Source organism: Arachis ipaensis, chromosome B5, assembly GCF_059453495.1.
Source record: "Arachis ipaensis isolate K30076 ecotype BB chromosome B5, ASM5945349v1, whole genome shotgun sequence".
Classification (NCBI taxonomy): Eukaryota; Viridiplantae; Streptophyta; class Magnoliopsida; order Fabales; family Fabaceae; genus Arachis; species Arachis ipaensis.
The window spans coordinates 65404655-65415990 of NC_142440.1; the positions used below are offsets into that span (position 1 = coordinate 65404655).

At 38.4% G+C, this 11336-nt stretch overlaps 1 non-coding gene across 1 annotated transcript; it reads left to right on the plus strand.

Moving 5' to 3' along the window:
• Positions 1 to 104, plus strand: LOC148564480 (small nucleolar RNA R71). The gene has a single exon (XR_015885526.1). It is a non-coding gene; the product is annotated as a small nucleolar RNA R71 (small nucleolar RNA).
• Positions 105 to 11336: the final 11232 nt, after the last annotated feature.

The following is an 11336-nucleotide window of genomic DNA, read 5'->3' on the forward strand; positions in this document are numbered from 1 at the left end:
ATGTCAGAAGGACACTTTTTGGTCAGTTCCTTGTATCTCTCCCAAGCTTCATAGAGGGATTCACCTTCTTTCTGTCTTAAGGTTTGAACATCCACTCTAAGCTTACTCAGCTTTTGAGGAGGAAAGAACTTGGCTAAGAAAGCCTTGACCAGCTTATCCCAAGAGTTCAGGCTATCCTTAGGTTGAGAGTCCAACCATATTCTAGCTCTGTCTCTTATAGCAAACGGGAAAAGCATGAGCCTGTAGACTTCAAGATCTACTCCATTAGTCTTAACAGTATCACAGATCTGCAAGAATTCAATTAAGAACTGAAAAGGATCTTCAGATGGAAGTCCATGAAACTTGCAATTTTTTTACATCAGAGAAACTAATTGAGGTTTCAGCTCAAAATTGTTTGCTCCAATGGTAGGGATGGAGATGCTTCTTCCATGTAAATTGGAATTAGGTGCAGTAAAGTCACCAAGCATCCTCCTTGCATTATTATTATTTTCGGCTGCCATCTCCTCTTCGTGTTCAAAAATTTCTGTAAGGTTATCTCTGGATTGTTGTATTTTAGCTTCTCTTAGTTTCCTCTTCAGAGTCCTTTCAGGTTCAGGGTCTGCTTCAACAAGAATGTTCTTGTCCTTGCTCCTGATCATATGAAAAAGAGGGAACAGAAAAATAATAATAATAGGGATCCTTTTTACCCAGGTATAGAGGTTCCCATGTGTGAGTAGAAGAAGAAAAGAATGTAATTTAAGAAGGGAAGAAGAGAAAATTCGAACACAGATGGAAGAGGGGGTTCGAATTTGGGTGAGATGAAGTGTTAGTAGATGAATAAATAAATAGAAGGAGATGAGAGAGAAAGAGGATTTTCGAAAATAATATTTTGAAAAGGGGTTAGTGATTTTCGAAAATTAGGAATGAAAGCAAATTAAAATTAAAAATTGAAACAAATAGTTAATTAAAAAGAATTTTTGAAAAAGAGGGAAGAGATTTTTGAAAATTAGAGAGAGAGAGAGAGTTTGTTAGGTAGTTTTGAAAAAGATAAGAAACAAACAAAAAGTCAATTAGTTAGTTGAAAAAGATTTGAAAATCAATTTTGAAAAGATAAGAAGATAAGAAGTTAGAAAAGATATTTGAAAATCAAATTTTTGAAAAAGATAAGATTTTAAAAAAAAAAGATATGATAGAAAGAAATGATTAGAATTAGTTTTGAAAGATTTTTAAAATCACAATTAATGACTTGGTTCACAAGAAATCACAAGATATGATTCTAGAACTTAAAGTTTGAATCTTTCTTAACAAGTAAGTAACAAACTTGAAATTTTTGAATCAAAATATTAATTGTTGATGATATTTTCGAAAATATGATGTAAAATTAAGAAAAAGATTTTTGAAAAATATTTTTAAAATTTTCAAAAATAGATAAGAAAAATGAAAAAGATTTGATTTTTGAAAATGATTTTGAAAAAGATAAGATTTTAAAATTGAAAATTTGATTTGACTCATAAGAAATAACTAAATTTTAAAATTTTTTGAAAAATTCAACTCAAATTTTCGAATTTTTGAGTGAAAAAGGGAAAGATATTTTTTTTGAATTTTGAATTTTTAATGATGAAAGAGAAAAACATGAAAAATGATGCAATGCATGAAAATTTTGGATCAAAGCATGTGATGAATGCAAGAACACTATGAATGTCAAGATGAACACCAAGAACACTTTGAAGATCAAGATGAACATCAAGACTTATTTTTGAAATTTTTTCAAGAAAAGAAAACATGCAAGACACCAAACTTAGAAATTTTTCATGTATAGACACTATGAATGCAAGAATGCATATGAAAAACAAGAAAAGACACAAAACAAGAAAATATGAAGATCAAACAAGAAGACTGGCCAAGAACAACTTGAAGATCATGAAGAACACTATGAATGCATGAATTTTCGAAAAATGCATAAAAAATTTTTAGAAAAAATGCAACTGATACCAAACTTAAAAATTGACTCAAGACTCAAACAAGAAACACAAAATATTTTTGATTTTTTCATGATTTTATAAAAAAAATTTTTGATTTTTTTGAAAATTAATGTGAAAAAGAAAAATAAGGATTCCAAAATTTATAATATGAATTCCAGGAATCTTGTACTCTTAGTCTAAGGCTCCAATCTGAGGGTTACACATGGCTTAATAGCCAGCCAAGCTTTAGAAGATACAAATCAGTCATACAATAACAAATTTTATTAGCAACAACTAGCTTGCTCTTGTAATGATGACTTGGGAGCCTCAGTCCAAATGAATTTGGATATGGCTTTACAGCCAGCCAGGCTTCTACATGCTTCATGAAATTGTAGAATTCATTCTTAAAAATTCTGAAGAAAAATATATTTTATTTTTTGAAAATATTTTTTTTTCGAATATTAATTGGGAAAAATGAAAAAGAAGAAAATATTTTTGAAAACTTTTTGAAAATAAAATAAGAAGAAAATTACCCAATCTGAGCAACACGATGAACCGTCAGTTGTCCAAACTCGAACAATCCCCGGCAACGGCGCCAAAAACTTGGTATGCGAAATTGTTACTCTGAGGTTGTAAAATTTTTGTTCATTCTCTCCCTGGCAATGGCGCCAATAACTGGTGTACAATACCATGGTCCAAACATAACTTCACAACTTCGCACAACTAACCAGCAAGTGCACTGGGTCGTCCAAGTAATAAAACCTTACGTGAGTAAGGGTCGATCCCACGGAGATTGTCGGTATGAAGCAAGCTATGGTCACCTTGTAAATCTCAGTCAGGCGGATATCAAATGGTTATGGAGTTTTCAAAATAAATAATAAATAAACATAAAATAAAGATAGAAATACTTATGTAATTCATTGGTGAGAATTTCAGATATGCGTATAGAGATGCCTTCGTTCTTCTGAACTTCTGCTTTCCTGCTGTCTTCATCCAATCAGTCCTACTCCTTTCCATGGCAAGCTTTCTGTAAGGGCATTACCGTTGTCAATGGCCACATCCCATCCTCTCTGTGAAAATGGTCCAAATGCTCTGTCACGGCATGGCTAATCATCTGGAGGTTCTCGATCATACTGGAATAGGATTTACTATCCTTTTGCGTCTGTCACTACGCCCAGCACTCGCAAGTTTGTCACAGCCATCCCTTCCCAGATCCTACTCGGAATACCACAGACAAGGTTTAGACTTTCCGGATCTCAAGAATGGCCATCCATGGGTTCTAACTTATACCACGAAGATACTAATAACTCGGACTCGGTCCCCTGTATTAGATATCTAAGAGATATTCACTCTAGCTTGTTTGCATGTAGAACGGAAGTGTTTGTCAGGCACACGTTCATAAGTGAGAATAATGATGAGCGTCACATAATCATTACCTTCATCATGTTCTTGGGTGCGAATGGATATCTTAGAAGCGGAATAAGTTGAATTGAATAGAAAACAGTAGTACTTTGCATTAATTCATGAGGAATAGCAGAGCTCCACACCTTAATCTATGGAGTATAGAAACTCTACCGTTGAAAATACATAAGTGAAAGGTTCAGGCATGGCCGAGAGGCCAGCCCCCAAAACGTGATCACAGGATCAAAAACACAATCCAGAATGTCTAATACAATAGTAAAAAGTCCTATTTATACTAAACTAACTACTAGGGTTTACAGAAGTAAGTAATTGATGCATAAATCCACTTCTGGGTCCCACTTGGTGTGTGCTTGGGCTGAGCTTTAGCTTTCCACATGCAGAGGCTTCTTTTGGAGTTGAACGCCAAGTTGTAACGTGTTTTTGGCGTTCAACTCTGGTTCGTGACGTGTTTCTGGCGTTTAACTCCAGACTGCAGCGTAGAACTGGCGTTCAATGCCCTTTTGCATCGTTTAAACTCGGCCAAAGTATGGACTATTATATATTGCTGGAAAGCCCTGGATGTCTACTTTCCAACGCAATTAGAAGCTCGCCATTTTGAGTTCTGTAGCTCCATAAAATCCACTTTGAGTGCAGGGAGGTCAGAATCCAACAACATCAGCAGTCCTTCTTCAACCTCTGAATCTGATTTTTGCTCAAGTCCCTCAATTTGAGCCAGAAAATACCTGAAATCATAGAAAAATACACAAACTTATAGTAAAGTCCAGAAATGTGAATTTAACATAAAAACTAATAAAAACATCCCTAAAAGTAACTAGATCCTACTAAAAACATACTAAAAACAATGCCAAAAAGCGTATAAATTATCCGCTCATCAATGTTTTATTAGGTTCATGATCATATGGAGTCACAAAATAAATAGAAAAATCAAAACAGAATCAAAAACAGCAGAAGAAAAATCACACCCTGGAGGAAGGGCTTACTAGCGTTTAAACGCCAGTAAGGAGCATCTGGCTGGCGTTCAACGCCAGAACAGAGCATGGATCTGGCGTTGAATGCCCAAAACAAGCAGCATCCTGGCATTCAGACGCCAGGAATGCACACTGAGGAAAGCTGGCGCTGAACGCCAGAAACAAGCATAGAACTGGCGTTCAACGCCAAAAACATGCTGCATCTGGGCGTTGAACGCCCAGAACAAGCATCAATTCGGCGTTTAAACGCCAGAATTGCATGCAAAGGTGTTTTACATGCCTAATTTGTGCAGGGATGCAAATCCTTAACATCTCAGGATCTGTGGACCCCACAGGATCATCTCAGCATCTATGGACCCCACAGGATCGCTACATACCTCCACTCACCTTTCCTCCTCATAATCCTATATCACCCTTTCCCAAGAACCCTTCACCAATCACCTCCAATTCCCCTCCAAAACCATCATACACCCACCTACACCCACCCACTCAAAATTTAAACCATCACTCCCTCCTTTTCACACATCATAACCACCTTAAACCCCCAGTGGCCGAACCCTTCCTACACCTCCATCTCCTCCATTTCTTCTTCTTCTCATCCTTCCTTTCTTCTTTTGCTCGAGGACGAGCAAACATTCAAAGTTTGGTGTGGAAAAAGCATTGCTTTTTTATTTTTCCATAACCATTGATGGCACCTAAGGCCAGAGAAACCTCTAGAAAGAGGAAATGGAAGATAAAAGCTTCCACCTCCAAGTCATAGGAGATGGAGAGATTCATCTCAAGGGTCTATAACTCAGTGGTAGAACATTTGACTGCAAATCAAGAGATCCCTGAGATACCTCAGGGTATACATTTTCCTCTACATAATTATTGGGAGCAACTAAGGGTGGAACATCAAGAGCACTCCATCATCCTTCATGAAATTAGAGAAGATCAAAGAGCAATGAGGGAGGAGCAACAAAGACAAGGAAGAGACATAGAAGAGCTCAAGGACATCATTGGTTCCTCAAGAAGAAAATGCCACCATCACTAAGGTGGACTCATTCCTTGTTCTTAAATTTTCTGTTTTTCGTTTTTATGTTAAATGTTTATCTATATTTGAGTCTTATTACATGATAATTAGTATTCAAGTGTCTATGCCTTAAAGTAGTGAATATGAATCCATCACCTCTCTTAAATGGAAAAATGTTTTAATTACAAAAGAACAATAAGTACATGAGTTTCGAATTTATCCTTGAACTTAGTTTAATTATATTGATGTGGTGACAATACTTTTTGTTTTCTGAATGAATGCTTGAACAGTGCATATGTCTTTTGAAGTTGTTGTTTATGAATGTTAAATATGTTGGCTCTTGAAAGAATGATGACAAGGAGACATGTTATTTGATAATCTGAAAAATCATAAAAATGACTCTTGAAGCAAGAAAAAGCAGTGAATACAAAATCTTGAAGAAAAAATGGCGAAAAAAAAAAGAGAAAGAAAAAGAAAAAGCAAGCAGAAAAAGCCAAAAGCTCTTAAAACCAAAAGGCAAGAGCAAAAAGCCAATAACCCTTAAAACCAAAAGGCAAGGGTAAATAAAAAGGATCCAAGGCTTTGAGCATCAATGGATAGGAGGGCCTAAAGGAATAAAATCCTGGCCTAAGCGGCTAAACCAAGCTGTCCCTAACCATGTGCTTGTGGCGTGAAGGTGTCAAGTGAAAACTTGAGACCGAGCGGTGAAAGTCAAGGTCCAAAGCAAAAGAAGAGTGTGCTTAAGAACCCTGAACACCTCTAATTGGGGACTTTAGGAAAGCTGAGTCACAATCTGAAAAGGTTCACCCAGTTATGTGTCTGTGGCATTTATGTATCCGGTGGTAATACTGGAAAACAAAGTGCTTAGGGCCACGGCCAAGACTCATAAAGTAGCTGTGCTCAAGAATCAACATACTGAACTAGGAGAATCAATAACACTATCTGAACTCTGAGTTCCTATAGATGCCAATCATTCTGAACCTCAATGGATAAAGTGAGATGCCAAAACTATTCAAGAGGCAAAAAGCTACAAGTCCCCTCATCTGATTGGAGCTATGTTTCATTGATAGTTTGGAATTTATAGTATATTCTCTTCTTTTTATCCTATTTTATTTTCAGTTTCTTGGGGACAAGCAACAATTTAAGTTTGGTGTTGTGATGAGCGGATAATTTATACGTTTTTAGTAGGATCTAGTTACTTTTAGGGATGTTTTTATTAGTTTTTATGTTAAATTCACATTTCTGGACTTTACTTTGAGTTTGTGTGTTTTTCTGTGATTTCAGGTATTTTCTGGCTGAAATTGAGGGACTTGAGCAAAAATCAGATTCAGAGGTTGAAGAAGGACTGCTGATGTTGTTGGATTCTGACCTCCCTGCACTCAAAGTGGAATTTCTTGAGCTACAAGACTCCAAATGGTGCGCTTTCAATTGCGTTAGAAGGTAGACATCCACGGCTTTCCAGAAATATATAATAGTCCATACTTTGTTCAAGTTTAGATGATGCAAAAGGGCGTTGAACTCCAGTTCTACACTGCAGTCTAGAGTTAAACGCCAGAAACACGTCACAAACCAGAGTTGAACGCCAAAAACACGTTACAACTTGGCGTTCAACTCCAAAAGAAGCCTCTGCACGTGTAAACTTCAAGCTCAGCCCAAGCACACACCAAGTGGGCCACGGAAGTGGATTTATGCATCAATTACTTACTTCTGTAAACCCTAGTAACTAGTTTAGTATAAATAGGACTTTTTACTATTGTATTAGACATCTTGGGACGTCTAGTTCTTAGATCATGGGGGCTGGCCATTCGGCCATGCCTGAACCTTTCACTTATGTATTTTTTAACGGTAGAGTTTCTGCACTCCATAGATTAAGGTGTGGAGCTCTGCTGTTCCTCATGATTTAATGCAAAGTTCTACTGTTTTATATTCAATTCAACTTAATCCGCTTCTAAGATATCCATTCGCACCCAAGAACATGATGAATGTGATGATTATGTGACGCTCATCATCATTCTCACTCATGAATGCGTGCCTGACAAACACTTCCGTTCTACATGCAAACAAGCTAGAATGAGTATCTGTTAGATATCTAATACAGGGGACCGAGTCTGAGATATTAGAATCTTCGTGGTATAAGTTAGAACCCATGGACGGCCATTCCTGAGATCTGGAAAGTCTAAACCTTGTCTGTGGTATTCCGAGTAGGATCTGGGAAGGGATGGTTGTGACGAACTTCAAACTCGCGAGTGCTGGTCGTAGTGATAGACGCAAAAGGAGGGTGAATCCTATTTCAGTATGATCGAGAACCTCCAGATGATTAGCCGTGCCGTGACAGAGCATTTGGACCTTTTTCACAAAGAGGATGGGATGTAGCCATTGACAACGGTGATGCCCTATATAAAGCTTGCCATGGAAAGGAGTAGGAAGGATTGGATGAAGACAGCAGGAAAGTAGAGGTTCAGAGGAACGAAAGAATCTCTATACACTTATCTGAAATTCTCACCAATGAGTTACATAAGTATTTCTATCTTTATTTTCTGTTTATTTATTATTATTATTCGAAAACTCCATAACCATTTGATATCCGCCTGACTGAGATTTACAAGATGACCATAGCTTGCTTCATATTAACAATCTCTGTGGGATCGACCCTTACTCACGTAAGGTTTTATTACTTGGACGACCCAGTGAACTTGCTGGTTAGTTGTATCGAAGTTGTGACAAATTATGAATTAAGATTAGAGCACCAAGTTTTTGGAGCCATTACCAGGGATCACAATTTCGTGCACCACGCACGCGTCATATGGGGGTTCGAGTTTTATAAAAATTGAACAGAGACGCGCGGCAGGGTGCCTAGCGCACAAGCCAACCCACGCCTACGCGTCACCTTCAAGTTTGTCAATCCACGCGTGAGTGTCAGCGACGCGTACGCGTGGATAGAAATCGGCATAATTTGGAGATTTGAATAGAGAGTTGTGCAGCCATGGGGCTGGAACCATGCTCCTTGCACGGCCAGTGGTCACACGTACGCGTGACTGATGCTTACGCATCCCCTGAACTTTTGCCCACCCACCCGTACGCTTGGGCGACGAGTGTGCATCATAAGTGCCGTGTCACTTACTCAGCGCGCCGTCCAGATTTCTTTCCTTCAATCCTCTCTTCCCTCTCTAATCCTAATTCTTCTTCTTTCTTCTTCATTCTTTCTACTTCTTCCTTCTTGCCCCCTCCCTTCTCTCACCACCACCGGCGGACTACCACCGGAGACCACCAACTCCGGCAGCTACAATTTTCCTTCCTTTTCTTCTTCCCTTCTTACTCCTCTTCTCTCATTCTTAATCCCATTCATCTTCCTATCTTCATCTTCTTCTTAAGGTTTCTTTTCTTCCTCCCTTCTACTCTTTCATTCTACTTTTATTTATTGCATTTGATTATTTTATTTATTTTTAATTCTATGTTATCTTTGTTATTTATAATTTCTTTTTCATTCTTTTATCTTGCATTTTTATGTTGGTGTTGGAGCTTTATTTGGGTGCTTATTTTGCTATATTTTAACTTGTGGATATTATGAGGAGTGCTTTGACAATTGACATTTTATTTTGGGTCTTATATTTACTTGGATTAATTACCTTAATTTCTATCTTTAAATTGCACACCAAGTGTTTGTGAAAAAGCTGTCATGGCATTTTGATTTCTTATCTATTTTATTTACACTTTAATGCCTCTTTTTCATAACCCTTGCAATCCATGTAAATTGAGTTTATTAGTCATTAATTGTTAACATACAAGTGCTCATTATTTTGTTACATGTGATAATTATTGTTGATATCGATGCTTGAGCTATGCTTCTCATGCCTATTACTTGCATGCTTTTAACCCTTTTGCATCTAGTTGTTATGATATGCCTTCATGATCTTAATTGATGTCTTACTTGCATGTTGTAGCTACCATGTATTTAAGCTATTATCTTTTTCTTTGGCATTTATTATCACTTGGACCTTCTTCCTTTCGGTTTTCAGCTATCTACATTTGACATTATTTCTCTTCCTTCCTCCTTTAGGATGGCCACCAAGAGAGGAAGAGAGAAGGTTTCTAACAAGACACCAGCAAGGAAAGGCACTAAAAGAGCACTAGCTAAGGCGCAACCATCTACAAGTGTCAAGCCACCCACTAAGTGGGTCAAGAGGACCATCAAAGTTAATGAGGCGGAGAAGGCATTTCCTGCACGGGACTCCGCACGGTTCACTAACCTTTACTGTGAGCAGATGTTCCCCATTTTAGCAGAGAGAAACTACAATAATGAGCACCTCCTCATCCTTCCAACGCATTTCGTTGACTTCGTGGAGCCCCGAATTGAAAGGAGACAGTGGGGATTGTTAAGGAGGCAGCTGCGGGAGGCCAATCTCTCTTGGGTAGCTGAATTCTACTCTAACTTTCACTCGTCTACCCTGCAGTCTGTCTATGTTCGCCAAAAGCAAGTCCCTGTCTTCAAAGGTGCCATTCAGAGAGTACTGGATCTTTCACTAGCCCAGAGGGGTTGGATGCCTATCAAGAGACCCATCTTAAGTGCCAGACATATCAGTTTGACTGGGACAGCATCCTTGGAGTCATAACACAACCTGACAGCCGTTGGATCTACGGACAACACCGGGCTCGACCCAAGAGCATCGCCGCTCAAGCACTCACCTTGGAAGCTCGCGTGTAGGCACAGATTATGTCCCGCTACATCTTTTTGAGCACTCATGAGTCCACTTTTACTACTGACATGGCCGTTTTCATCTGGTGCATTCTCACAGAACAACCTCTTAACTTACCAAGACTCATCTGGTAGGCTATAAGACACGTGCAGATCGTGGACAACTTACCTTTTCCTGCATTGGTTGCAATGGGAGTCTCCTATCGGGTTGAGGATACGAAGCCATGATCCCTAAAGATGATCAGTTTGTCCCGAATGGGAAGTATATCAGACCTCCAGCACCTTCTACCAGCCGGTATGTAGGCTCGTCCTTAGACACCACTTCATCCTCCACCCTACCATCATCCACACCACAGGCACCACCACCATCCAACAATTAGTTGCTACTTGAGATCCTTGAGAGGCTAGACCGGCAAGCCTGGCGGATTGAGCAAATCGAGCATCGCAACAAGTGCCGATACACTTACTTGAAGGAGCTCATTGTAAGTACTCACCCATCTCCAGAAGAGACAGATACCCCGGACTCCACTTCACATGCCAGCATGGAGAGCCAGGATAAGCCAGACAGTGGATGTGATGCTCCCAACCCTACTTTGCCATCAGTGATGGCACGGAGGACCATGCCAAGCCTTAAGTGTGGGGAGGTCGGTAACTGACTTCCGAAGGTAACATCTCTCTCTCTCAACACCAATATTTTATTTTTCTTTTGTTCGATAGGATAGATTGCATGATAGCAGTTGCTTGCATGTGTGTACTACTTGGTTGAAGTGATAAATTCTTTTTCAAGACACTATTTCATAGCATTTCACTAATTTAAATAAAAATTTTTGTTAAACTTGTTTGAAGATATTTAATTTGGAACATGGTCTTAGAGTTCAAACACACAAAACTAGTGAGATTTTGAGCCTACTTGATTGGTTGCATTTTATCAACCAATGTTTTATTCTTGTTTGTGTTGTTTGTTCTCTCTAAAATTGTGATCTATGTCTTGCTTGATTCTATATTTCCATGATTTGATGTATGCATACACTTATGTGATTGAAGCCTTGTTTCACTATAGCTCACATATCCATATGGCCTTACCCTATCATTACCCTTTGCAACCCCATGTTGAGCCTTATTTACCCCATTTATTCTTTATATTAGCACATCATTAACTCTATGCAGAAAAACAAAAATGTCCCTAATTTGAATCCTTGATTACCTTAGACTAGTGAAGTGTACATGAATTAAGTGTGGGGAAATTTAATTCGGGAATACATGTTTAGGAAATAGGGTATTGTATATTCTTATTTGAAAAA